Here is a 27,894-nt window from a genome sequence, read left to right as displayed (position 1 = left end):
ACAGAGGAGTTCAGCCTCTGTCCTTGCCAGTAACCAGTCTGGATGGGGGCAGGGAGTTTTCTAAGAACCCTGGAGGAGGTCTCTGGAAAAAGCTTGATACACCAGATCCATAGAGAGATAGAGGATGTTTCTTTTAAATCGTGCCAGGAAAAAAAAGAACTTCCAGAAAGTTCCAGCAGCACAGGAAAAGCCCAGTAATCACAGTATGGTTGGCTCGGCTGTGTACATCCTATACAATGTTACAACAATGTCAATGTTGCTATTTGACTTGACTTTTAGATCCAAGCCATGGGCAAAGCAAAGAACACACATGTAGAATGTAAATGTTATCAAGCTCACTAATGAAAATGTGGAGGTTCAGAGGGCAGAGGTTGGGAGGCAGAAGTGGGGGTGCAGAGCAAAGGGAAGGGCTAGGATGCTGAGAACTCACGGTACAGCAGAAAGAGAGACTGCCTGCAGTGGGTGGATCAAGAAATAAAGGTCCAAGGCCGTTAAATCAATTATAAAGATGACTAACAGAGAACGTAAAGTAGGTTTATAAATAACTACGTCGAAAGATATAGGCAGGGGAGGCGGGCTGTGGTTTTAATGACCTGAAACATCATTAACAGGACTTAAGAGGTAACACCTAAAATATAGGACAACAGCCAGCCACGCAAACATTTATTTACCAGCATGGAAATAAGGACCAGAAGAAAGTGCTAAACAAGGGAAGAACTCATTCTCTCTGGGCAGTGAAGATGAGGAGAAACGGAGGGGCATTGGCAGGAAGCTGTTGTCTGTAACCCCACACATGTAGAATTTTGATTTAAGAAAAATGAAGTATATAGTTACTATTCTTTAGGTATTGGGAGCCAGTAAAAGAGTTGGTTCTTTGCCTAGTGACAAGGTTGCTTGGGTATTAAAAAAAGTATTTAGGTATTCAACTTAGAAAAGTAAAACATTTGTAAGGCACAAAATGTGAAAGATACCAAGGACACACAGTAAAGGCTCACTTCGCCCCGGTCCCAATTTCCCCAGTTCTCTAGAGACAACCAAAGTTATCTTTTTTTTTTTTTCCTTTTCAGAGAGGTCATGTACATACAACCAAATACATATACGCAGGACGTACATTCTTCTTCCACATTTCCTTGCAGCAATGTTTTTTAGCAACACTAATGGTAGCATTCTAGACCTACTGCTCATCACCTTACTTTTTTTTAATCAATTTATCTCAGAGATTGTTCTGGATCAGAAATGAGCCTCCTTGGTTGTCTTTTTTATAGCTGGATGATATTCACGTATGGATGTGGCAACAATAAATGACAGTGTCTATTTCCACACAGCTCCACCAACAGTGTGCCATCAAACTTTGGAAGTTTGTCATCATGCCACAGGGGAAAAATGGTATCTCACCAAGTTTTAATTTGCATTTCTTTTATGTGCTGGGTTGCAAAATTTTTCATATGGTTGAGAGTCATTTGTATTTCTTTTTTTTTTTTTTTGATTGGCACCTGGGCTAACAACTGTTGCCAATCTTTTTTTTTTTTTTCTGCTTTATCTCCCCCAACCCCCCCTGTACACAGTTGTATATCTTAGTTGCATGTCCTTCTAGTTGTGGGGTGTGGCACACCGCCTCAAAGTGGCCTGACGAACGGTGCCATGTCCGTGCCCAGGATCCGAACCCTGGGCCGCTGCAGCGGAGCGTGCAAACTTAACCACTCGGCCATGAAGCCGGCCCCTGTATTTCTTTTTCTGTGAACTGATGGTTCATATCTTTTGTCCATTTATGTTAATTAGTTATTTTTTTTTTGGTGAGGAAGATTCACCCTGAGCTAACATCTGTTGACAATCTTCCTGGGTTTTTTTTGCTTGAGGAAGATTAGCCCTGAGCTAACATCTGTGCCAATCTTCCTCTACTTTTTATATGTGGGATGCCTCCACAGCATGGCTGATGAGTGGGGTAGGTCCGCACCAGGATCTGAACCTGTGAATCTGTGGCTGCTGAAGCAGTGTGCTGAACTTTAACCACTTGGCCACAGGGCTGGTCCGTTAATTAGTTTTTAAAATTAATTAATTAGGGACTCTTTATTAAGGCTCTAGTCCTTTGATTATTAATAACTGCAAATATTCCTCCTGGTTTGTCATTTGCCTTTTGATTTTACCTGCAGGTCTTTGTTACACATCAAGTTGTCATTTTTATGTAGGCAGATTTCTTAATCTTCTCATTTATGGCTTCTGGGATTTGTACCATAACTCAGAAAGGCTTTTTGGAGATTATTAACACAAATTCTCCCATGGTTTCTTACAGGAGTTTTCCTTTTTCTTCTTTTTTTTAAAATCACTTAAATCTTCTATCTGGTGTTTAAGATTCGGGGCTTTCACTGCCATGGCCTGGGTTTGTGTCCCCGTCAGGGAACCACACCACCTGTCTTGTTGGTTGTCATATTGTGATGGCTGCGTGTTGCCGTGATGCTGAAAGCTGTGCCACCAAGATCTCAAATACCAGTGGCATCACCCATGGTGGACAGGTTTCAGCAGAGCTTCCAGACTCAGACAGACTAGGAAGAAGGACCTGACCACCAGTTCTGAAATAATTGGCCATGAAAACCCTAAGAATAACAGCAGAGCATCTTCCGACACAGCACTGGACAGTGAGAGGATGGCACAAAAAGACTGGGCAGAGTTCCTCTCTGCTGTACACAGGGTTGCAAGGAGTTGGAATCAACTCAACAGCACTAACAACGAAACCTTCATGTATTAGGAATTTATATTAGTGTCAGATGTGAGGTGTGTATCCAACTTAGTTTTTTTCCCCGCTGGCTAATGAGAGTGTGTCTTGAGGAGGGAGGGTAAAGGGCCAGGAAGGTAGAGCAGAGAGCAGAGCACTGTCTGACCAGTTACCACGGCAGAGGGTGTAGAAGAAACTGAAGGTGGCATGCACAGTCTGGAACTGCTGAGATAATCCAGGTGAAAGGTGAGCTCAGGTGGGCGTGCACTAGGGCAGGAGCAGCAGGAAAGGTGAGGTCGGGGTGGAGCTGGAGATGGAATCCATCAGACTCAGTTACTCCTTCAATGGGAAAAACAAAAGGCCCCCGGTAAGAATCCTCTAAGACTAGTTTTCAAAGCATTCGGTCGTTGGTTAGTTGGTCTCGTTTTTAAAGACGGAGAACGGGCTCTGAATGAAGTGAGTTGCCCACTGTTCCAAAAGGAATTCGCAGCAGATCCTGTAATAATAACAGTAATAATAATAATGACAATGACTTACATTTCTAGAGCACTTACTATCGCACTAAGCTAAATCCTTTAGGATCGAGTTATATCACCAAATCCCCGTGACCCTATAACGTACGAGCCATGGGAGGAGGCAGAGGTGGGATTCTAACTCCGGACCAAGGCAGCCAGACTTTTCAAAGCCCAGACGCCTTCTGCCCCTCCCCGCGTCTTCGGTCCAGTCCTCGACCCCTGCCTGGTCACTGTCCGCCCCCTGCCCGAGTAGGCCTGCATTCCAATCCACGCCCTCCGCGTTCAGGCTGGAGGGACCCGGGGCCCTCTGCGCACCCAGCCTCGCCATTTTCAAGGGAGAGGGGTGAGAGCCGTGGAGGAGAAAAAGCCACCAACACACGCGAGCGGTAGGAAGCCAGACGGCGCGGCGCACAGCCACCGCCCCGCGGGGCCCCAAGGGAGGGCGGGCAGCCGGCTCCGGGCAAAGCACGTCGGGGACGGGAGGAGCCGCCAGCGCCGGCGCTCCCCTCCCATCTGCAACGCGGTGCCGGGTTCTCAAGCCCGGCGGCTGAGCCGGCAGGCGAGGGGGCGTGGCCGGTCGGGCTGTACCAAGAGCACAGACTCGCAGGGGGGAGGCCTGGCCCCGGGGGCGTGCGCGCTGCCCGGTTGAGCGGGGCGGCGCCCCGACGGCCACGCCCCCACCCCCGCGGCCCGCGCGGTGGTGGTAGCGTCCCAGTGGTTCGGGCCTGCGTCCTGCTCAGGTGCCGGCAGAGCTGCCGGGCCGCCAGCGGTGAGTGGGCGAGTACGCGGGCGCGGGGCTGGCGAGGTAGGGGCGCCGGGGCTTCGGGTGCGGGGGCTGTGAGGCCAGACGACTTCTGGCGGCATCCGCCGCCCGGGACCTGGGCGCTGGAGCGGGCTCTCAGGCCGAGTCGCTGCGTGTCTCACCCGACGCTCGCGCGGAAAGCGCGGCTCCCACCTCGGCCCTTCCCCTCCACCTGACCTCTCGCGGCGGCTTGAGGGTAGTTGTTTGCACGGCTCAGCACGCCCGATGGGCCCTTCGGCCGAGGATTGGGTCTCGGCGTCAGGGGGTTCCGGCTCCAGTCCCCGCGCTCCCACCCTCAGGCTGAGCCCCCTTCCCTCTCCGAGCCTCAGTTTCCCCATCTGTACGATATGCCTCAGGAGGCGGCCAGTTGTTGGGATAACTCACGTAGGAGGCTCTCGATGAATGCGAATGGGGCCGGAGTCTCACCCTGCAGCATCAGGTGGGCTCAGTCGAGGGCTTAGGGGAGCCCGCCAGCCCGGCCTCTCCGGGAATCCCTCTGCGTGCTGGCGAGGCCGCGGTACCCTTGGGGGGCAGTGCCCCTCGCAGGCAGGTGCTTTGGCAGCCGCGGCGACAGGTCGTTGGCCGGGCTCAGCTGGGCAGCCGTGACATCCTTAGCTCCTGGGAGCAATTGGGTAAGAGGTCGAGGTCTTGTAGGCGGTGGGGAGGGTTGCTTCAGGGTACTTGACCTCGGCTTTTTGCTTTTCATTTAAGGCTAGTCACCCTTGTGTAGGCTGGTGACCAATGCTGAGGAGTTTGGGGCCGTCTCCATGAATGTGCCTGCTGTCTCTCTTAGACCCATAAACTGCAGCCTTCCCTCTGAGCTTGGCCAACCTAGAGAATAGTGCTAGCAAGGGAGACGGGGGAGGAGTGGGTGGTCCTGGGCTTGAATCTTGGCACCTTGGCAGGACACTTAACTTCTTTGAGCCTCTGTTTCCTCCTCAGTAGCAGAGTGATACAGCTCATTTTGCTGCCGCGCAGGGTCGATGTTCTGAGGATCAAAACAACAAGGTCCTGGAGGGTGACATTGAGAACTGTAACATTGCTTTAAGCTGAGCGGTTAACTAACCCTCTGGTCTCCAGTGTCCTCACTGTGCAAAGCTGGAATTCCTCCGGCCCTCTCTCCTGTTGGGGGAGAAGACATTGATACATTAACCACTCACAAGTTCTGCCCACACAGATCCCCTTTGGATGGTTGTGGGCTGGCGTGATCAGAGAAAGATCCCAAAGTCCCAGCTAGGAAAGCAGTGTACCTAGGAGGGATCACTTTCTTGTCTTTGTGTCCCTCTAGGGAGCTCTCTTTTCCTTTTGAGAGAGTGGTCAGTTATGAGCTTCTCAGGATTTTCATGCCCCTGCTGTGGGAAACTGTTTCCTTGGGCAGTTAGTGATCATTGTCTCAAGTGGCCAAATAGCGGGTCTGCATTTCAGAGAATGGAATGTTAGCTTGCAGTTGTGTTGCTGAAAGCTTCGGAGTGATCTTAACTGCACAGTTCTTCAGATCTAGCACTTGAAACAATAACAGGGAGGTTTAGGATGAAAGGAACCCCAGGGATGTACATCATCACCTGGGAGGAGCGGCATTGCCCGCAGCCAGCAAGAGTAAGGCAGGTGAATACTCCTGGGCAGTGTGAGTATATAAACAGCCACAGGAGATGTGGGTTGCCTGACAAACCTGAAAGTTTAGGACCTGCCGGTGACACTGGGTCCATCCTTGCCTCACCCCTTGAAAATCAGGATCTGAGTTAGATATGTCCGTGTGTCCTTAGGAGAAAGACTATCTATCTGAAGTCAGAAGTGCTCGGCAAATCCAGAACTTTCGCTTGTGACACCCACGGAACGTTTCGAGTTCATAAGAGTTCAGCTCTTAAGCAACTTTTTTTTTTCCCCCTGATAGAAGCTTCTGTAGTTGTAAGACCTTTCATGGTTCCAGAGGGCACAGCTGCCAGTGCAGTATCTCTGCTTCCCAGGGCTTTCGGCGGGAGTAGGGAGGGTCAGCAACCTGAGTTCAGGCTGGCACTAGCACCGTGTGCCTTTTGACAAACCACCCCCAGGCCCGTGGGCCTCAGTTTAATGCTTTGGGATTTAACTTTTTATTATATGTCAGATTCATTTAAAGTTTAAAATCAGAAAAAAGTGAAATGGAGAAATGACTTTTTATGAAAATGTGTTTTTTCTGTTTACAAAAATATCAAGTGCTCTTTGTTTAAAAAAAAACTGTTACAGAAATATGTAATATAGACAATGAACATCCCTCATAGCCCTACACGGAGACAGAAAATCACCGTTAGTGGTGTGTATATATTCTCCAGTTATTTTTCTTCCCAAATAAAAACATTTATTATGTACCTTGTTTTTTGCTTGTAACAACAGAAATTTTTAACTCAACTTTAGACACAAAACTAGTGATACTGTTCTGAAGCTTGCTTTTTATTACTTAACATGATGTCTTTCTATCTCACTATGTAAAGATCTACCTCATTTGTTTTTTTCAACCTCATTCTTTTTAAAAATGACGGGGCCAGCCTGGCAGTGCAGCGGTTAAGCTCACACGTTCTGCTTCGGCGGCCCGGGGTTCACCAGTTTGCATCCCGGGTGTGGACATGGCACCGCTTGTCAAGCCATGCTGCAGCATACCTCACAAATAGAAAGTAGAGGAAGATGGGCACAGATGTTAGCTCAGGACTAATCTTCCTCAAAAAAAATTTAAATAAATAAAAATAAAAATGACAGAAGATTCTAGTAACCCGTATTATTGAAAAAAGTTTATGTCGTTTGCAGCTCTTTGCTATTATGAATTCTTCTGCAGTCAGCAGCAGTTCTTTATCTTTGTGCAATTGGGCAAGTGTTTTTGCATAATGAATTCCTAGGTGTGGAAGACCTGGAACAATGTTTGTGAGCTTTTCAGTGTATTTGTTTAACAGATATTGACTACCACGACATCCCAGGCACTATTTGAGGTGTAGAGGGGATTAAAGTAAACACAACACACAACCCCCCCCGTGGATCTGATGTTCTAGTAGGGGAGACAAAAAACACTCATGGTTTGTGAAATGGTGATCGATAATTTGGGTTTAACTTTCTATTATAGACAGGGTCATTTAAAAATGCAAATCCTAAAAGAATGTGAAATGGAGAAATGGCTTTTTGTAAAAATGTATTTTTTAAAAAAGTGCTCATTATTTTTAAAAAAAAGGCTGTTGTAGAAATACGCATTATCAACAGTGAACGTCCTTCACAGCCTTACGCTGAGACATTTTCTCAGTGGAGATAAATCATGCAGAGGAGTGTGTATGTGTTTGTAGAAATGGTGTGACTTTAAATGTCAATAGATAGTGCCAAACTCCCCTCCAAAAATGGTATCTTGTTATGTTCCCACCAGCAGAGACTCATCATTTTTAAATTCAGAATTTTAAGACCTGTTGTGAAGACTAGCTGCTAATGGCAGAGGTGCTTTTAATTCAGGAAAATTTATGCCAGACTCTGTGTGTGCTAAGTTTGTAATAAACATACACCTGTGTGCATGTACATACACACACATCATATATATATATATATATATATATATATTTTTTTTTTTTTTTTTTTAAGTTTTTCTGATGACCCCAAAAGGTTGGTGTTTCCATGCCCTCTCCACAGCTGGGAGGCCACATCAGAAACAAAATCACTTGCTCCAGGCTGTGAGGGCGAATCTGAGGCCTCACCCAGGGCCATCTGCTTCCAGAGCCCTCACTCCTTTTTGTGCTGTGTTATCTCATTTTCTGACGGTGGAGGATTGTTGTATGTTTTGTTTTTCTTTTACTTTTGGTGGATGGAAGGGAAATCTCCTAATATATATATAATTACTTAATAATATGATTGTTCCTCCTCGCTTTCAGTACCACAAAGCACAAGTAAGTATGTCTTGTATGTCTCATTGTACGTTTCATTATAGTGTAAGGAACATAATGAAGTGAGGATCTTACAGAGAGATAGACAATGCCAGTTCTTCTATTATTATTCTTATTATGTAGCCTACAGAACAAAACTTGTTTTCCTGTGCAGTTCTGTTATCTGGCATTTGGTGGAAATTTGGACTCGCCGCGCGGGAGGGGAGAAGCTCCCAGGTCAGAGGTAGCTTACCAACTTATGCAGGCATTGGCCCATTCCACACCTTACCTTCTCCATCCATGTAGTGGGGGAAAGACTCCCTGCTCCCCCTACCTCCTGTGTTTATTTCTCAGCAGTTAGTTCTCCCTGTTCTTGGCAATGTTTCCATCTCTGTGGAATGACACTTAAGAAACACATGTTGGGCCCTCAGGGTCTACGCTTCAGTGTGTAGGGCCTGATTCTGGCACTTGAGAACTCTGACAGGGAGGGGAACAAGCAGAGAGGTGAACAACACGGCAGAGAGTGTTGAGTTCATTCTTGAGATAATGTGTGAAAGGTGCCTATTTTTGGTGCTGAGCCTGGTATGCGCTGGGGAGCACTCAGGACAAGCTGCCTTGTTGTGGGGGATCATGCAAGGCTCCATAGAAGTGGTGACATTGGAGTTGGGTCTTGGAGAGTAAGTAGGGATTCCCTGAGCCCACCAGTGCACACCCCCTCTGGGAGTGTAGGGTGCAGGTTGCATGAGGCCTGGAAGTGGTTGGGGCTTACCTGAAGGGGTCTCATGAACCATACCAGGTGGTGGGGATGCTGTTCCATAGGTTGGTGATGTGACTGGCACAGAGCAGTGTTTTCTTGTATTAGATTTTCAGCTTTCTTGCTGCCCACTGTCCTCTCTGGGTGAACTCGTCATTTAGCAATCTCACTCTGACAAAATCTGTATCATTCTGGTTTAGAGCTCTATGTCTTAGGAGTGTTTTTCCTTCCCCAACCCCCTTTCCAAGTGAGGTGTTTGTATTAGTTGGGTATCTGTTGGGATGTGAGTGTGTGTGAAGTTGGAGGAGTCCCATGGGGCAAACCGTGGCTCCTTGCGAGCTGATGGCTCCTGGTCGTTGAGGCCACTGGAGCCAATTCATCAGCCTCTGTTTTGCCTGATGCTGGTTGGTGTGGCAACTCCGTTAACACTTGGGTGTGTTGTGGACAAAGCGCCTAGGGACCTGGTCCTTCTTCTGTGTGGAAAACTTCTGGTATAGGGGGCTTACTTATTTCGCTTATAAAGAGGTGACTGTGGTGGGGGGAAATTGAAGAATTATCCTTTAATTGGAGCGCAGGAGGGCGAGGCATTCTGATCTCCTTTGCATAGTTTCTGTACACAGCTGAGAGAACTGTTTGCGTGCTTCCCAGAAGTTAGTCAGTTTCAAGAATGTAGTGATGGCCCACACTGTGGTGCCGTCAGCCATGGACTGTTTCTCAGAGAACTAGATTCTTTAGACACATCCTGCAGTAGGCAAATGGAATGGAAGGAGCTGGTGTTAGTCCCCCTGGTTGTCATACAGGAGGAAGATGGACCCTGAGGGGGACGATGGGACTTACGTGATTTACCTCTAGGTGAAATTTATGAATCATGTTTTGTCATTTCTTTTTATCTCCCCTAGTTTTATCTTCAGTGCCTTTTCTTGTGGCCCTGCCCACCCCACCCTGTTGGCCGGGTTCAGCCTCCACATCCCCTCTTGCTTTGGTGCTTGTATAAGAGTGCCATGATCTTGCGAGCCTTTGATCCTAGGACACACATCATCATTGCACTGGGTAGGCTGGGTCTGTACAAAGGTTTGAGGTCTGGGCAGGAACACATGAACTTCTGCTCACCTTCTCTGAACCCAGAGATGTTGACTGTGTATCTGTAGGTCATTTGGGGTTGGTTTTCAACACAGCAAACAGGGGTGGTGGTTCTTGAGTGCACGGAATATATTAACCAATTGTGCCCAGCTGCTTTCAGGGGTGGGGTTTGGGTTGGGACACATTCCAGGCATGGGAAAGTTTTCCATCAGGGATCTGTGGTCTTGTGAAGAAGGGCATTTGTTGGTTTCAGTTTTTCAAAGCCTTTGTGACTGTTTAAGAAACCACATGTGTTACGAGCACATGTTGGGTGCAGTCCCTTTTGTAATGTGATTTGCAAACTCTAAAATGTTGTTTAAAACCACAGCAGTGATGAAAAAGCCCCATCCGGCCTACCTGAAACCCCCACCAGCAAGGTCTCTACCCACGTTAGTGACCTTCCAATCTTCCTGATTTCTGAAGCTCTAAGGACAAAAGACATTTTTCCCCTTTTCCCTCATCTTTATTCTGGGTTTCGGCCACCATGCGGTCCTGTCCACTTTTAGTCTTTGAATCTCTTCCCACTGCTTTGCCCTTTTCACTGCCTCTGTGCTAGCCCCCTGATTGGCCTCTCTGAGTCCATAATTCTTCCTCCCCAGCACTTCTCAAGATCTGTCCATGGTACCATTGCTAGATTATCTCCAAGCCCTCCTTTATCACCCCTCCTTTGCACAAGAATTTAGAGTTGCTCTCTCTTAGTGTTCTGTGGGTTTTTTTCCTTCTCCATCTACCTCCATAAAGGATATGGAAGTGGCTTATAATAAAGGGAGTCTAATTCTCCCTCTCCCTAACAGCAATGTGGTTGGAATAGAATGTGGATTCAGTGAGGAGAGGGAACTTCCTCATCATTTCTGTAAGTGTGTAAGCCAGTGCATAGAGCGGCGCCAGGCGTAAGGTAGTCACTCAGTAAGTACTAACTGGATGATCAGAGGGATAAATGGATGACTGAAAGATCATGGCTTCTTTCTCCCAAGTGGACTGCTAAGCTTTCTCCTGCGTATTCACTGAGGCCAGATGTCACTATTGGGTCTGATCTGTATTTTTCAAGATTATTCTAAGGTGCAATATGAACTTTTTGTAGGATTTTAGTTTTTCATCCAGGTATGAAATTTTAAATGTTTCAGGTTCCTCCTGCAGTTGATAGTTTGTTCAATAGTTAATCATTTTCTAATTGAAGAAGAGAAAGAACTTGGGTAACCCCCCCATAGTATTCTGTCTTTCTAAATGTTTCTAAATCAGAAAACATGCCAAAAACATGAATAAATTTTATTTTTAAAATTCTAATGAAATGAATAAAAGGGATCTAGTCTAACCCTTGAGTGTATGCCAGGTCCTGTGCTGGGTATTTTATATTTCATGTGATGATCACAACACTGAGAGGATGGTCAGTGAGGGGACTGAGGCTGAGTGATAAGTAAGGTGCCCAGGGTGTCATGGTGTGTGGGTGGCATATCTGGGATTTGAACTAAGGTCTGTCTACGTGCAAGGCTCATGTTCTTTCATGGCTCAGCTGGGTTTTAAGTTTATTGAATGCCAAGGCCCATACTCTCTTTAGCAAACCAAAACCTATGGAAAGAACTAGTATTTGAGAGGAGGACCCTGGGAAGCAGGTAATTGTACCAAAAGACAGTCAAGGGAAGCTATTGTGATTGAGCTCAGAGCTTCCTGGAAGACAAGGCAAAGAAGGATGAGATTGCACAACAAATCTTATGGAAAAAAGGAAGCAGATGAGTTTATCACAAGAAACACTTTTCCCTGGGCCTGCACGCAAGGTCCATTGAATAAGACAGTGCGCAGCAGCCTCCGTACTCCGCAGGTGTTTATAGAGTACCTCGTGGGTACCAGGCCCTCTGGGGGGTACTGAGACTGCACTTGTGTGTGCAACAGACTGACAGGATGATGATGACTTAGGCTAGAGTGGAGGGAATGTTCTAAAGAACAGAGGAGCATGACCCACAGGTAGACCTTTCTGGGACCCACTCGGGTGAAGGCAGAAAAGTTCAGGCTCTGTTATAATACTGTAAGGGCAGATCTTTGAGGGGATGGGAGCAAGACAATAGAATCAGAGGGATGTATTTTGTCAGGCAGGGGTAAAGCCGGAGAATCTGGGAGAGTGAGTGGGAAGAGACCCTTTGCCAGAGGTGGGAGGCAGACAGTCCATAGTGGAGGTCCTGAGGTTCTTAGCACGTCCCATGCACAGTGTCCTGCCATTTTGTTGTGAAAGTTGAAAAGCCTACCTTGGCTTCTTGCATCTTAGTGGTGACCATAGACAGATCTGGGAGTTCTCAGGAGGCAGCACAAGTTCTGGTCAGATGCTCCTGGTTGAAGGGCCAACATGCTCTTCCAAGTGTGGAGTGATGACTCTGGTCTCGGAGATTTTGTTAATTCAGTCATTCAGCAAATATGTATTGAGCACCATGCCAGGCCTGTTGAACAGTGCAGAAATGCAAGATAGCCCCAGCCAGACACCAGCCTCTACCGTGTCTCCAGTTGTTTTTGTCACGTGCCCTTAAGTCAGCTCTGACTCTTGGTGACCCTGTGAATGAGTGATGTCCACGATGCCCTGTCCTCAGCAGCCCTACTGAGCTCCTGTAGACTCATGCCTATGGCTTCCTTTATGGAGTCAATCCATCTCATGTTTGGTCTTCTTTTCTTTTCTTGATGCCTTCTACTTTTCCCACCATAAGAATCCTGGCTTCTCATGAGGTACCCAAAGGAGGACAGCCTCTGTTATATCACTGTTGCCTCCAGCGATTGTTCAAGGCTTAATTTGCTCTAGGACCCACTCGTCCATCTTTCTGGCAGTCCAGGGCATCCACTGAGCTCTCCTCCAACACCATCTTTCAAATGAATCCGTTTTGCTCCTGCCAGACTTCCTCACTGTCTAGCTTTCACACCCATACATAGTAATTAGGAATATGAGGGTGTGGATAATCTTGACTTTGGTCTCTAATGACACTTCCTTGCACTTGGTGATCTTTCCTATTTCTTTCATTGCTGCCCTTGCAAGTCTCAGTCGTCTCTTGATTTCTTGGCTGCAGTCTCCATTTAAATTGATGGCGGAACCAAGAGAAACAAAATCTTTAACAATTTCAATGTCTTCATGTTGACATTAAAGTTGTATAGTTCTTACTTAGTCATGATCTTTGTCTTCTTAATGTTCAAATGCAGTCCTGCTTTGGCCTTTTCTTCTTCCACTTTCTCCAGAAGTTGTTTCAAGTCATTGCTGCTTTCTGCCAGAGAGGTGATGTCATCTGCCTTTCTTAGATTGTTGATATTTCTTCCATCAGTTTCACTTCTCCTTCATCTGAGTCTAGCCCAGATTTCATGTGATACATTCTGCATGCACGTTAAACAGATAAGGAGATAAAATGCCCCCTTGTCTGACACCTTTGCCTGTAGGAAACTGTTCTGTCTCTCCGTATTCTGCCCTGATAGTGGCTTCTTGTCTGCCATACAGGGTACCATCAGGACCATCAAGTGCAGAGGTGCGCCTGTTTCTTTCAGAGCAGCCCATGGATTTCATGGTCCACACAGTCAAAGGCTTTCCTAGAGTCTGTGAAACATAGCCTGACTTTCTGGAATTCTTTGGAGCACTCCAAGAGCCAATGAATAATCACAGGTAGATCTCATGGGCCTCCATTTTCAAGATGCAGCTTGCACAGCAGGCATTTCCTGCTCCCTGGAAGGTAAAAGCCTTTGCTGCAGCACCTTGAGCATCACTTCACTTGCCTGGGAGATGAGAGCAGTGGTCCTGTAGGTACTGCGCTGCTTGGCATCTCTGTTCTTGGGCATTGGGATGTGTTTGAACGCTTTCAGTCTGTAGGCCATTGTTTTGTTTTCCATATTTGTTGGCATATCCTTGTTAGGATTTTGACAGATTCAGTCTCTGTGGCTTGAAATAACTCCATCTACCCCTGGTGACTTATTTCTCCTCACTATGTTCAGGGCAACTATCACTTCACTTTCTAGAATTACACGTTCTTCCTCGTAGAAATCTTCCTCAAAGGCGTCTGTCATTCTTTTGTCTCTTCTGCCTAGATCTTCAGTGTCCCGATTCCACTTTCCCTTCACTTCCTCCTGCTCAGATAGTGTGCTTCTTGGTTGTTCAGCAGTGCTTATCTAGGTTTAAATTTCCTGTTGATTTCTTGAACCTTCTGGAAGAGACCTCTTTTCCTTTCTGTGGTTCTCTTCTATCTCTGTATTGGCCACTAGAGTGGTCCCCTTTATCTCTTTCTGATAGGCCCTGAAAAGCTACATTCAGGATTCAAACCCTGCTTTTGTCACCTTTTACTTTGCTCCTCGCCTCTCCTTAACAATTTTTAGTATCTCTTCTCTCCTCCATCTCAATGTTTTTCTTTCTGCTTCAGGCGCTGGCTTTTCATATTCTTCCTTAATGATATTTCTGGTCTCACCCCACAGTTGTTCTGCTTCTCAGTCAGTTAAGTTTATCAATGCAAATTTGGTTTTTATGTGGACTTTAAATTCATTGGGAGTGTTGTTTATGTTCTATTTTAGCACTAGGATTCTTTTAGTGCTCTTCTTCAGCTGTGCTCTGCTGTTTGATGTTAGCAGTTCGTTATCAGGACCTCAATCTTCTCCTGGTCTTGTTCTGGCAGAGAATACAGCCTCTTCATCTCCTGCTTCCAGTTATGTGGTTTATCTGATTTCTGTATCGGCATCTGGCGATGTCCATGTCGACAGTCGTCTGTTCAGTTGCTGGAAGCACATATTTGTTGGCATTGCAGAAATCCGTGAGGCAGTCTCCTGCCATTTCTGACCCCTAGTCCAAATTTTCTGATGATATTTGATTCTGCTTTTGCATTCTAGTCACCTATCATTGAGCGTATCTTGTCTTGGTGTATGATCAGTTTCTTCTTGGATATTTGCATAAAATCTTCCGGTTTTGTCTTCTTCAGCATCTTTGGTTGGAGCACAGACTCACACATGGTTGTGTTAATAGGTCTTCCCAGAAGTCTGACTGATGCTATTAGAGCCCTAATTGCTTGTGCCTCCATATTAGAGCCACTCGTTTCTTCTGAGTTTGTCATTTCTGTAGTAGAACACTTTGTAGTCATCTAACTGAAGGTGTCCCATTCTCATCCATTTTAGTTGGCTAATGCCGAGCACTGTGATATTTAAACGTTCCATTTCTTGCTTTACAATTTCCATTTACCTTGGTTCCTGCTTCTCACATTCCGTGTTCCCGTTGTACTTGTTGTTCAGCATCGGACTTTCGTCTTTGTCTGTTTCAGCCGCTGGACATCCTTCGGGCCTTAATCTGGTTGTGTCATCAGCAGCAGTGCTATTCATACTTGGTCTTTGCTCTTAGCCAGGAGCCGCTTGAGTGTCTTCCAACCTGGGGCAGGGGAGTCTCATCTTCTAGCACTATCTCATATTTCATTTTGGACTGTCTCATCATAGGGTTTTCAAGGTAAAAAAAAAAAATTTTTAAAACAAGAGGAAAACACAGCAGTGGTTTTCCAATGCCCTCTGCTGCACTCTGTGCATCCAGACCACACGTGCTCAGGTCCATGGTGTCTCAATCACCCATCACCTGCGAAAGGTAGGCGCCCCTGTGGCATGTCTCCAGGGGTTATTTAATTTTGAGCAATGCTGTCACCTAATGGTACAGCCACGCAATGGTACAGGGACTGCAAAATAACCCCAGGTCATTCAGTGAAGCAACTTCTATCTATAACTTTGCCTTGTTCTAAAAAGGTTTTGAAGGACATGCAGATGGATGATAGAGTGGCTCTGATGCCAGCCACTCTGTCATCTTGCTGTGGCCAAGGTTCCTTTTGTCTGGGTTTGAACCCTGTTCCACTGTTTATCAACTCCCTGACTTGAACAAGGTGCTTTAATCTCTGTGATGATTACAGCTCTGTACCTGACAGGACTGTCACAAGGATGAAACGAAATAGTAGAGTGTCATGATGTAAATGCTTCATATATGTTCATTGTTGTTGCAATTGGTATTTATTTAGAAAAAATAAATAGAAGAGGCAAATAGAAACTGAGGGAGGGGCACCTAGGGTTAAGGATAGTCTGTGGCTGCGAGAGGCTCTTTGCATTTGTTCAGCTTCCTGATGTCCAGAGGGAAGAGGGGAAGACAGATCCAGAATGAGGAGTGGCTGTTGATGAGCCCAAGATTTCTTTTTGCGGCAATGAAAATGTTCTGGAATTAGCCATGATGACTGCACAGTGGGTGAATGTCCTGAAAGTCACTGAATTGTACACTTTAAAGTGATGAATTTTACAGTGTGTGAGTAATATCTCCCTTTTAGAAATCTGGCTCATAGGTCGTGAGTCCTTGAGCAGCTGACCTCCCTCCAGCTCTGCCACCAGCTCCCCACCACCTCGAGTGAGGCCTGCACACCTGCAGCACACGCATTCTCTGCTCACTGCCTACTTCTGTGCCCCTACATTTCTTAGCCCTCTTGAAGTTAACCTCAGCTAACGATCTGTGAGAGGGCGTGACATGTGTCGCTTCTGGCCTGAAGCATTTAAACGCTGGGGCTGATCCCTCCCCGAGTCTTCTCCCTATCACAGCAGTCCTGGAATTTATCCATTGAGGTGGTGGAGTCACAAGGAAAAAGCTGCTTAAACTACTGAGTCCTTTTACGGAAGCCAGGAGCCTAGCAGAGTCACCTTGCCTACACAGATGTTGCATAAAGTTGTGCATTAAGCCACTTGGGAAGTGGGTCAGTTCTCGGAGGACACGTTTTCCCAGTACTGTGGCCTAGAGAAATGTCCTCATTGCCCCTCCTGCCTGTGTGATGTGGTGGGCATCTTTTCTAACAGGAAGCCACAGCAGGTGCAGGTGTGTCCCCACAGCTTGCTGTGGCCAAGTGTCTGCCAGAGGGAGATTAAACCGTCAGCCTCAGGAGCATCTCTCGTGACCCAGTGTACCTATCCTGAGCGCAGCCTGGTGTAATGTCAGGCCAGCACCAAAGGATTTTGTCTTCCTGCTCCCTAAGAGAACGTGGTCGGGGCAATAAGAAACCGTCAAGAGCTACTGGTTTACCGCTGATGGACAGTCCTGTAAATGGTGTAATATTTGTCAGTGCTTTTATAGACATCACAAGACAGTCTTCTGTCACCGTGGCATCTGATTATTACTGACCTGTCCCTGTCATTGTGAGTTTTTAATAACCCTCCTCCCCAAATCCTGCAACTTAAAAGCATGATATGAACCCACAGACACAGACCACAGAGATGACCTACAGGTGGTGCTCAATACACATTTGATTGGCACCAGCCTTTAATGTGTGGCGGTGGCCTAATGTCAAGGTGAAATGCAGGCAAAGCTGGGGGAGACAAAACAATGCCATCTGAGGCCTGAGCCCAAATCCGGCCTGACCTCTTGATAAAGTCTGACCTTTCAAGACGTGGATGCCCACCTCTGTCAGATGGTCTTTCTTCAGTAGTCTTGCTTCCTGTCAGCTCATGGGAAGAGTGAGTCTGAAGCCACTTGTCAGACAGAAGGAAGGCACTGCCTAGGACCTGCTCTGCCCATAGCAGCCTTATGTGGCTACTGGTCCTTGCTGCCCAGCAGAAGCTCAGGTTTTGCTGAATGGCACAGCTTTCTGCTGGCTGAACCTGGGGTGACTGGCCAGCACAACAACCGACTGGGACCGTGTGAGCCAGGAGGTGGGCCACACCCTTTCTTGTCTGTGGGTAGCAAACAATAGCTAGGGTTGCACCAAGAAGTGGCAGAAAGGGGCTCACAAGGCCCTTAAATCTCCCTCTTTGAGTAGCTGGCATTTGTGGTATTCTTGCCCCAAATTCATAACCTCACTCCAATCATGAGAAAACATCTGTCGAACCCAAACTGAAGGGCATTCTGCTAAATAACTGTCCAGTAGGTTCTGAGAGTAATTTGCTCAGCCCTTAGGTCTTTGACTCTGTGTCTGTAAAATGGGTGAAATAATACTTATCTAAACAGGTTTATCATACGAATCAAAAGAAGGAGCTTGTGTAAAGTGCCTAGCATGCTGCTTGGCACACAGTAGGTGTTGAGTCAATGTTCGTTCCTGTTGCCTCCTCCTGCCCACTAAGCTGGCAGTGCACGCTGTGCTGAATAGGGCTGCGTAGGCCTTTCTCTCTCCCGCAATTCTGAATGCTTGTTTTTTGAGAACCAATGGTACTGACCTTTGTTTCTTGGAGTTTATGAGGAATCCAGGTCATCAGACATTTAGCCAACACTTCCTAGAGGCATACAAAGATGAATAAGACATAATTCTTTTCTTCCTTTTTTTTTTTGACTGAGGAAGGTTGGCCCTGAGCCACCCTCTGTTGCCAATCTTTCTCTTTTTGCTTGAGAAAGATTCATCCTGAGCTAACATCTATGCCAATCTTCCTCTGTTTTGTTTGTGGGTCGCTGCCACAGCATGCTGCCAGTGAGTGGTGTAGGTCTGCGCCTAGGAACTAAACCATGGCCACCAAAATGGAGTGCACCGAACTTAACCGCTAGGCCATGGGGCTGGCCCCTAAGACATAATTCTTGATCTTCCAAGGAGTTCATAATCAGATGAGAGAAGTGGACATGGAAGTAACTGTGTATAATACAAGGCAGATGCTGCCACATGCCGTAACTGAGCATGATTAGGAAGTAGGAAGGGCAGATTTTATGGGGGAAGTGGCACTTGAGTTAATCCTTGCAGATATAGCTTTGATGGCTACAGACAGAGAGGGAAGGACATCCTTAGGACAGACGGAACAGTGAAGCAAAAACAGACAGCAGTGTGTATAAGATGTGTCTAGGGAAGCTGATAAGAAGTCCCTGCAATAAGGAGGCTACTGGATTTTTTTCCTAACTTCTTATTTTTAACCAATTTTTGACTTACTGAAAAATTGCAAAAATGGCACAAAGAGTTGCCTTATATTTCTCACCCAGTTTCCCCTGATGTTAACATTTTACATAATTATAATACAATTATCAAGAACAGGAAGTTAACATTGGTACAGTATCATTAACCTAGGGGTCACAAAGTTTTTCTGTAAAGGGCCAGATAGTAAATACTTTAGTCTTTGTGAGCCGTAAGGTCTCTGTCACAACTACCCAACATTCTTGTTTTAGCAAGAAAGCAGCCATAGATAATCTGTAAATGGACGAGCATGGCTGTCTTCTAATAAAACTTTATTTTCGAAAACAGTCAGCAGACTGGGCTTGGCCTAAGGGCCAGAGTTTGCAACCTCTGAGCTAAACTACACCCTTACTAGAATTTCATCAGTTTTTCCAGTAATGTCTTCTTTCTGTTCCAGGATCCTGTCCTGCTTTGTGTTTACTCGTTACGTCTCCTTGGTCTCCTCAAGTCTGTGACAGTTCCTTCGCCTTTCCTAAACCTTGATGCTTTGGGAGAGTACCAGTCAGTTATTTGGTAGAATGCCCCTCAGTTTGGGGCCAACTGATGTTTTCTCATGATTGGAGTGAGGTTATGCATTTGTGGCAGGAATACCGCCAAATGGTGTTGTGCCCTTCTCAGTGTGTTGTCTCAAGGGGTTTATTAGTAGCGATGTCTACCTTGATCTCTTGGTTACGTTGGTGTCTGCAGGGTTTCTCCACTGTAAAGTTACTATTTTTCCCTTTGTAATTAAGAAGTATCTGGGGGGAGATACCTTGAGACTCCGCAAATCCTGTCTCTCCAGGGATTTTTGCCTGCTGGTTTTAGCATGCCCATTGTAGATCTTATCTGCAACAGTTATTACTGTGGTATTTGTCTATGGTAATTCTCTATTTCCCTCTTTCCTTCTACATTTATTAGTTGGAATTCTACCATAAGGAGGAGCTGTTCCTTCTCTCCCATTTATGTATTTATTTGATTATATCAGTATGGACTCATGGATATTTATTTATTCTATGGTTAAAAGTCCAGTACTCTACTAGCAGCGAACAATCCAAAGAGGAAATTAAGAAAACAGTTTCATTTATAATAGCATCAAAAAGAATAAAATACTTTGGAATAAATATAAACAAAGAGATGCAAGACTTTTACACTGAAAACTGCAAAAACATTGCTGAAAGAAAATAAAGAAGACCGAAATAAACAGAAAGACGTTCTGTGTCCGTAGATTGTAAGACTTACGATTGTTAAGGTGGTGTTACCCCCCAGAGCAATTTACAGAGTCCTCAAAATCCCAGTGGCTTTTTATGCTCACGTGCAAAAACTGATCTTAAAATTTCTATGGAATTGCGTGGAACCCCATAGCCAAAACACTCTTGAAAAAGAAGAACAAAATTGGAGGACTCATACCTCCTGATTTCAACATTTACTACAAAGCCACACTAATTAAGACAGTGGTGGTACTGTCGTAAGGATAGACATATAGGTCAATGGAATAGAACTGAGAATCCAGAAATAAACTCATACATCTGTGGTTAAATGATTTTTGACAAGGGTGCCAAGACCATTCAATAGGGAAAGAATAGTCTCTTCAGCAAATGGTGCTGGGATAACTGGATATCCACACACAGAAGAATGAAGAGGGACTCTTACCTTACACTGTGTACCAAAATCAAGATCCACAAAGACCTAAATGTGAGAGCTAAAATTATAAGACTCTTAGAAGAAAACATGGGGGTAAATCTTCGTGACCTTGGATTTGGCAGTGCTTTCTTAGATAAGACACCAAAATCACAACAAAAGAAAAATTAGATAAATTGGACTGTTATGGACTGAATATTTGTGTCCCCCTAAAATTGATATGTTGAAATCCTAACCCCAAATGTGATAGTATTAGGTCAGAGGAGTAGTACCTTTTGGGAGGTAACTAGGTCATGGTGTGGAGCCCTCATGAATGGGATTAGTGCCCTTCTAAGAAGAGACGCGAGAGCTTGCTTCTTCTCCCTGCTCTCTGCTACATGAGGATGCAAGAAAGCAGCTGTCTACAGGCCAGGCAGCAGGCTGTCTCCAGACACTGGATCTACTGGCGCCTTGATCTTAGACTTTGCAGCCTCCAGAACTGTGAGAAATAAATGTTGTTTAAGCTGCCTACTTTATGGTATTTGTTACAGCAGCCCAAGCTAAGACATGGACTTCATCAAAATTAAAAACTTTTGTGCATCAAAGGACACTGTCAAGAGAGTGAAAAGACAACCCACAAAATGGGAAAAAGTATTTCAAATTATATGTCTCATAAGGGTCTAGTATCTAGAATATATAAAGAACTCTTATAGCTCAACAACAATAAGGAAAAACCCAACTGAAAAATGAGCAAAGGACCTGAATAGATATTTTTTCACATAAGACATACAAATGGCCAACAGGCACATGAGAAGATGCTCAGCATCCTTGGTCGTTAGGGAAGTGCAGATCAAGTGCAAATTTCAAGCACAGTGAGATCCCACTTCACACCGCGAGGATGGCTGTTTAAAGCCAAACAGGACCAGAAAACAACTCCTGCCGGTTCGAATGTGGAGAAATTGGAGCCCTTGTACGTTGCCGTTGAGAGTGTAAGTGGTGCATTCGCTGTGGAAAACAGTTTGGCATTTCCTCAGTACGTTTGGCATAGGATTACCATGTGACCCAGCAGTTCCACTTCTAGTTGTATACCCAAGAGAATCGAAGAGAGGTACTCCAACAAGTACTTGTACGTGAATGTAGCAGCATTATTTATAATATCCAAAAATTGGAAACAACCCAAATATCCATCACATGATGAATGGCTAAAATATGGTCTGTCGATACAATGGAATATTATTCATCCATAAAAAAGAATGAAGGGCTGATATGTACCACTACGTGGACAAGCCTCGAACATGTTATGTTAAGTGAAAGAAGCCCGTCACAAAGGAACACATATGAGATGTCTGTCATAGACAAATTCACAGAGCCAGAAAGTAGATGAGTGGCTGCCGGGAGCTAGGCAATGAGGAGTGACTGCTTAATGGCTACAGTGTTTCCTTTTGGGGTGATGAAAAACTTCTGGAACAAGATAGTGGTGATGGTCGCACAATATTTTCAATGTATTTAACACCACTGCACTGTACACTTTGAAACAATAAAATGGTAAATTTTATGTTACGTGTATTTTACCACAATAAAAAAATAACTTTAGAGACGAATACCCCCCCACACACACAGGAAAATACAATAATAGCATTATTTATTCGTTGTGTCAGTTTTTCTGGCTTTAGCCATTAGGAACTCCTGCCAGCTGTCTCCTGGTTCTCGCAGGAGCCCCCTCTTTGTCTGAGCATTTCCCTAATTGGCTGCACCACAAGATGTCCCAGGCTCGTCTTTTCTTTTCCACGCCTCAGCCCCGGAATCAGCCCTTTCCTTAAGAGGCCCTGGTTCCTTTGATTGGAGAACGGGGTTTAGAAACAAGATCTGGGTGCTAAGTGACACTCTTATTTTTGATCTGCTTCTGCCCCGAAGTGCCCAAGTCGGAGAGAGAAGTGAGCCAGCGTTCTTTGAGCGTCTGCCAGTGTCCTGTGCAGGTTTACCCATGTTATCCTCCCGAGAGCCCTTCTGGAGTTATTGGGGATGTGATACTCCAGCTTAGATAGGAAAGCAGCTGAGAGGCGTTGAGTTGGGTTTGCCCCAAGTCATAGAACAAGTGGCAGAGCAGTTTGTGAATTTGTTTTTTTAAGCTATGACCCCACTTTCTCTTCATACCCTTTTTTTTTTTTTTTTTGAGGAAGATTAGCCCTGAGCTAACTGCTGCCAGTCCTCCTCTTTTTGCTGAGGAAGACTGGCCCTGAGCTAACATCCATGCCCATCTTCCTCTACTTTATACATGGGACGCCTGCCACAGCATGGTGTGCCAAGTGGTGCCATGTCTGCACCGGGGATCCGAACCGGCAAACCGCGGGCCACCGAAGCAGAACGTGCGCACTTAACCACTGCACCACTGGGCTGGCCCAACCCTTCATACCCTTCTCTACACTCTCTCCCCACCGCTCTCTCCCCTGCCGTTTTGTGTCTCTTTCCATCAAGAAGCCCCACTAACCACTTTGGCTCACGCCAGCCTCACCCAGCCGTGAACTGGCACTGGCCGTCTGTACTGTTCTGTTCGTTTTGGCAAGGAAGTAACCGTGTGTCTTGTCTCTTTCTGCCGGAAGGGCGGAGGACATCCCTGACTTAGTGGTCCAGCTGGCATGGTGCTGGGCACGTGGCACACTGGGTGGATGTGGAAGAGCCACTCTGCTGAGTGGAGGGTTCCTTCTCAAGACAATGTCACTTCGAGCAGTCGTTTTCAACATCACTGTCAGTAGTTCTCTGAGACTTTGCAGAATGTTTCCACAAGCATCGTTTGTACAAAAGCCAAACAAGGATTAACACCCCTTGTTGGCTAAGGCTTGGCGAGGAGAAGCGCTTTGCTGAGGTGGTGGTGAAGCCGACTCCCAAATTTGGGTCTTTGAGCTCCCGCCGAGTCCCAGACCCTTTCACCAGATGCTCTGCCCCAGTTTTTCTACTGATATTGCTTTGTGATCCAGTGGACTAGAGAGGAATCAGGACAATGTGGCTCTTTTGCTCCCCTCAGTGTTGCGACCCTTCTCTGTGAAAACACTTCTAGTTAGAAAAGTCATGATTTTAGTTAAAATTCAGATATTACTTTTGGAAAGTAACCTTGGTTTCCTTTGATATGACTGAAAGGTAGGAATTCCAGAGTCAACAGATGATGATGAAGTAGTTACTTCCTTTCTTCAGGGGGTGTTAGAATGGGGGCATTTGGAAATTTGACGGAATCCCATCACTGTGAAGGAATAAATGAAGAGTAGTGGGTTTTGTTTGTTTTGTTTTGTTTTCCTGCTGAAATGGTTTCGCGCAAGTACTGGCTACTCTTGACGCCAGAACAGACACATGAGCTGGGATAAAGGTGCCGTCGTTTTCCCGTTCCGCCCGGTGGAGTTCGCAGAGACCGGGCTGCTGCCGTCTGCCAAAGGTGGGAACGCTGCGACAGAGGAGCCCTGGCTTTGCAGGAGTCGAGTCTAACCTATGTGTTCTGAAAGGCCAGAAGAGCTGTCCCTGCGCCTTCTAGATCATTCCAGGCCTTCCGAGCACTCTTCTGTGCCTGCCCTTTGCCCTTCCTGTTGTCTTCTGTCTTCCTCACGGTAGCTTCTGGGGCCTTTGTCCACTCCCTGCCCTCCACCACTTTAGTGAGGGGGCCTTATATTGCATGGGCCATAAAGTGACCTGACCTAGACATAAAAGAAGGCTTTCCTGTTGGAAGTCAAGGTGAGCTGATCAAGAACGGTTGAAAGACGATACATTCAAACTCGACGTGCTCCTGTTGGCTGGGGGGCACTGCGGAGGGAGGGGTGCTGGTCCCTCCAGTTCCTGCTCAGCCTGAGGCACGTCTCTGGGCAAGTCCTCTGAATCGGTCGTGTTCCCTGAACGACAGGATTGGACAGACTCTAGCAGTTCTAGACCTCAGAACCCAGACCCTCACTTTCCCCGCAGAAAAGGTTGGGTTTCCCCAGAGCTTGTGGATTTCTCCAGATTGTATTTCTCTAAACTCTTAAGGAAATCCAGGAGCTTTTGGGAGTCACCTAGACGAGCTCCCAGGGAACAGAGCTGAAGTATTCTGCCACTTACCTGCGTTCTCCTGGTTTGAGCACACCCAGTATGCCATGCACAAAACGGAACAATAGTTAACAGCTTTCTTTCTTACACAGGTGTCGTACCAGCACATTGATTGTCTTGAAATATAATCCCAGCGGCAGCTCCTGTGAGGTGGGTAGCATTACCTCTATTTTATAAATGAAGAAACTGAGGCCCAGAGAGATTTCAAGATCCCTGTATGTGTGTGTGTGTAAATGTTATCACGATGGAAGGACTTTAAACCTGTGATCTGGTTTCAGAGGCAAAATGTGTGTAAGTGATTATTGAAATGTGCTTCCCCAGGACTCTGATTCTTGCTTTCCATGTCACCCACTGCCCTGCCTTGACAGTCTCCCCTCCAGCCCCCACAACCGGAAGGGCTCACGGGACTGAGGAGCAGGTAATGCATGACTCACGACACATAGAGAGCTAAGAGGTGGACCGTGTATGTCCCAGGCTGTGGTGCTCAGGTTGGTGTGTGCTTGTGACCCTGACAGCACCTCCCACTGCACACCTTTCCCACTTTATACCACAGCGGGTCTTATTGACCGGGAATCCTTTTCATCGCTGACACGGCCTGTCTGATCTATGCATCCATCTCTCCAGTTTCTTCTGTTTGCCCGTCCTTCTGGGACACAGGCGTCATGGCCTCCCTGGAGTGTTTATTGATTCTTGCAGTATTTAGGGGGTTTTTTGGCTTGTTTCCCTCACAGGCTTCTGTGAGCACAGTGCTTTGTGGAGTAGCTCCCTTCTGTGCAGGTTAGCCAAAGGTCTTACGGAGGGAAAGCTGCAGAGAAATGGTGAAAATAAATTTCTTTTTTTGGGAAATAATTTGATGATAAGTTAGGAGCCTTAAAAATATTTATTCCCTTTGACTCGGAAATATTTCTAAGATAAATTCAGAAACTCTATTTTAAGGAAATAATCAGAGGTGCACAAAGATTACCTTGAAAAGAGATCAAGCATCATGTTTATCATGGCATCATTCATAATAGTGAAAATATTCAGTAAACAACTCAATATTCATAGGCTGGAATAACATTTTAGAGTTTATAATATTCACAATTTAATAAATGAAAAGAGCAGGACAAGATTATATGAGTATAAAACCAATAATATTAAAAATAAGTATTTTGTGAGATACACATAAAAAACCGTATAGAACAAAAACAAATAGTAGGTGTTTGGATTATGTTTCCTTTATATTTTTAAATTTAGCGTAGTTTCTTCAATAATCATGTGTATTTTTACCTTTGTGTTTTGAAATAGTTTGGTTTACAGAAAAGTTGAAAAAATAGTGCAAAGAATTCTTTGCATTCAGATTCCCCAAATATTAGCGTTTTACCATATTTACTTTATCATTTTCTCTCTCTATATATATGTATATTTTTTAACATTTTTTTCCTGACCTACTTGAGAATAAGTTGCAGACATGGCGCTCATTTACCCCTAAGTACTTCAGTGTATATTTTCTAAAATTCAAGGATATATTCTTACATAACCGTAGCACAATAATCAACATCAGAAAATTAACATTGATAGACTATGTTGTCTAAATGTAGAGTTTATTCAGATTTTGCCACTAATGTCTTTTATAGCAGAAGAAAAATCTTTTTTCTCCCCCTGGTCCAGGATTTAACTGGAACCACTCTTTAGAGGTGGAACTAGTCTCCTTTGATCTGGAGCAGGTCCTTAGTCTGTCTTGGTCTTTTATGACCTTGACATTTTTCAAAAGGTCAGGCCATTTCTTTGTAGAATGCCCCTCAGTGTGGGTTTGTCTGATGTTTTAAGATTCAGATTATGTATTTTTGGCAGAACATCACAGAAATGGCATTGTGTCCTTAGAGTGCCTTATCAGGTGGCAGGAGATGTCACTTTGCCCCAATATTGGAACTGCTAAGTTGATCACTTGGTTATGCGGTGTCAGCCAAGTTCTCCACTGAGAAGTTCTGTTTTTCCCTATGTGATCAGATGTTTCTCATCAGACTTTCACCCACAAGTTTCAGCATTCGCGATTGTTGTCTGAAACAGTTATGACTGTGGGGTTTGCCGACTGGTGACTTTCTTGGTCCTTCATTCCTCCTCCATTGTTAGTGGCTACTGCACAGAAGAAATTTCCCTTCTCGCCTATGTATTTATTTATTCATTTATGTACTTATATCGCTGTTGACTCGTGTTATTCTTTTATCCTATGGATTATAATTTGTCACTGTTATTTATTTTGATGCTCAAATTGTCCCAGATTTGGCCAATGAGAACCCCTTCGGGTATACTCCTATGTCCTTTTGACATGTCCCTGTCATTCTTCAAGCCCTCCCTTACTCTTTGGCACAGCAAGGTGATCCACATTCATTCATTCCTTTTCCTGCCCCAGTTCTGGAGTCAGCCATTTCTCCAAGGAGCCCTGGTTCCTTTACATGGAAAATGGTGTTAGAAACCAAGATCTGGATGCTACATGACTCCTTGCTACTGAGATATTGTTACTTCTTGGCCCTCTCAGCAGACAAAACTAGGAAATACACACAAACAGATGCATTTCTATATCTGTCTTTATATCTTAAAAATCCATTGTGCATACTGATGCCTCCAGTTTCGGTCCAACACCACAGCATTTATTCCGCCTTCTCTCTTTCCGTATTGTTAACTCCCTTCTTCAACAGAAGAAATCCAGCTCCCATGATTTATGTTTAATTTCAGAAATAACACATGAATACCAGCCGTCTCATTATAGAAGGACAGACAAAGCAAAGGTTCCTCTATTTTGTACGTGGGATGCCTGCACAGCGTGGCTGATGAGTGGAGCAGGTCCGCACCTGGGATCCAAACCCATGAACCCAGGCCACCGAAGCGGAGCACATGGAACTTTAACCACTTGGCCATAGGGCCAGCCCATCTAATTATTTTGTGGGATTTTTTTGGTGAGGAAGATTGGCCCTGAGCTACCATCTGTTGCCAATCATCTTCTTTTTGCTTGAGGAAGATTGTCCCTGAGCTAACATCCATGCCAATCTTCCTCTACTTTTTTGTGTGGGATACTGCGACAGCATGGCTTGATGAGTGGTATATAAGTCTGTACCCAGGATCCAAACCCATGAACCCTAGGCTGTTGAAGTGAAGTGCGTGAACTTAACCACTACACCACTGGGCCAGCCCCCCGCCGCCATCTATTTATTTTTTAACTACTGCATAGCATTCTAGTGTTTGGAATTGAAAACATAAGCACCCGATTTGGGGCTGTTACAAGCAGCATTGCAGCCGACGTGTGCTGGGCCCAGTGAGAGGCACATTCCAAGAAGAGAACCACTGGACCCAAGGGCTTGGGCATTCTTTTCTCCATAAGAAAACAGCGTTAAAAATATTTTTTTGATTAGGTAAGTAACACATACTCATGTTTAAAAAAAAAGTAAATAGTGCATAAAGAAGACAGAAGTGGGAAAAAATTAAGATCTCACTCTTGAGATAATGTTTTGTGATGATCCTTTTTTCATATCATCTTATACATAAATACATACATAAATACGTATACGTACATAAATATTTTTGTGTGATAGATTCACCAGTGAAGCTGCCTGCTCCTGGTGT

The 27,894-nt window shown here is 45.3% G+C and overlaps 1 protein-coding gene and 1 long non-coding RNA gene across 15 annotated transcripts in view; one reads left to right on the top strand and one right to left on the bottom strand.

The window, feature by feature from the left end:
* Nucleotides 1-27,894, top strand: part of POR (cytochrome p450 oxidoreductase) — a 100,097-nt gene that overhangs the window by 33,317 nt on the left and 38,886 nt on the right. For 2 of the 14 annotated variants that reach the window (XM_070567701.1, XM_070567703.1), the window contains 2 exons: nt 24,387-24,444; nt 27,010-27,683. The gene's annotated coding sequence lies outside the window, so the exon portion shown is untranslated. Of the gene's footprint in view, nt 1-3,864; nt 4,031-13,223; nt 13,453-23,545; nt 23,654-24,386; nt 24,445-27,009; nt 27,684-27,894 lie in introns of those variants that run through there. The other 12 variants (XM_070567693.1, XM_070567694.1, XM_008535347.2 and 9 more) reach the window with 11 other exon arrangements.
* LOC103560970 (uncharacterized) lies at nt 1,766-3,759 on the bottom strand. Its single transcript, XR_547335.2, has 2 exons — nt 3,541-3,759; nt 1,766-3,206 (listed from the first exon to the last, which is right to left on the bottom strand). It is a non-coding gene; the product is annotated as an uncharacterized lncRNA (long non-coding RNA).

This window comes from Equus przewalskii, chromosome 12 (genome assembly GCF_037783145.1).
Source record: "Equus przewalskii isolate Varuska chromosome 12, EquPr2, whole genome shotgun sequence".
NCBI classification, from domain to species: Eukaryota; Metazoa; Chordata; class Mammalia; order Perissodactyla; family Equidae; genus Equus; species Equus przewalskii.
This window is presented reverse-complemented; position numbering and strand designations above follow the sequence as displayed.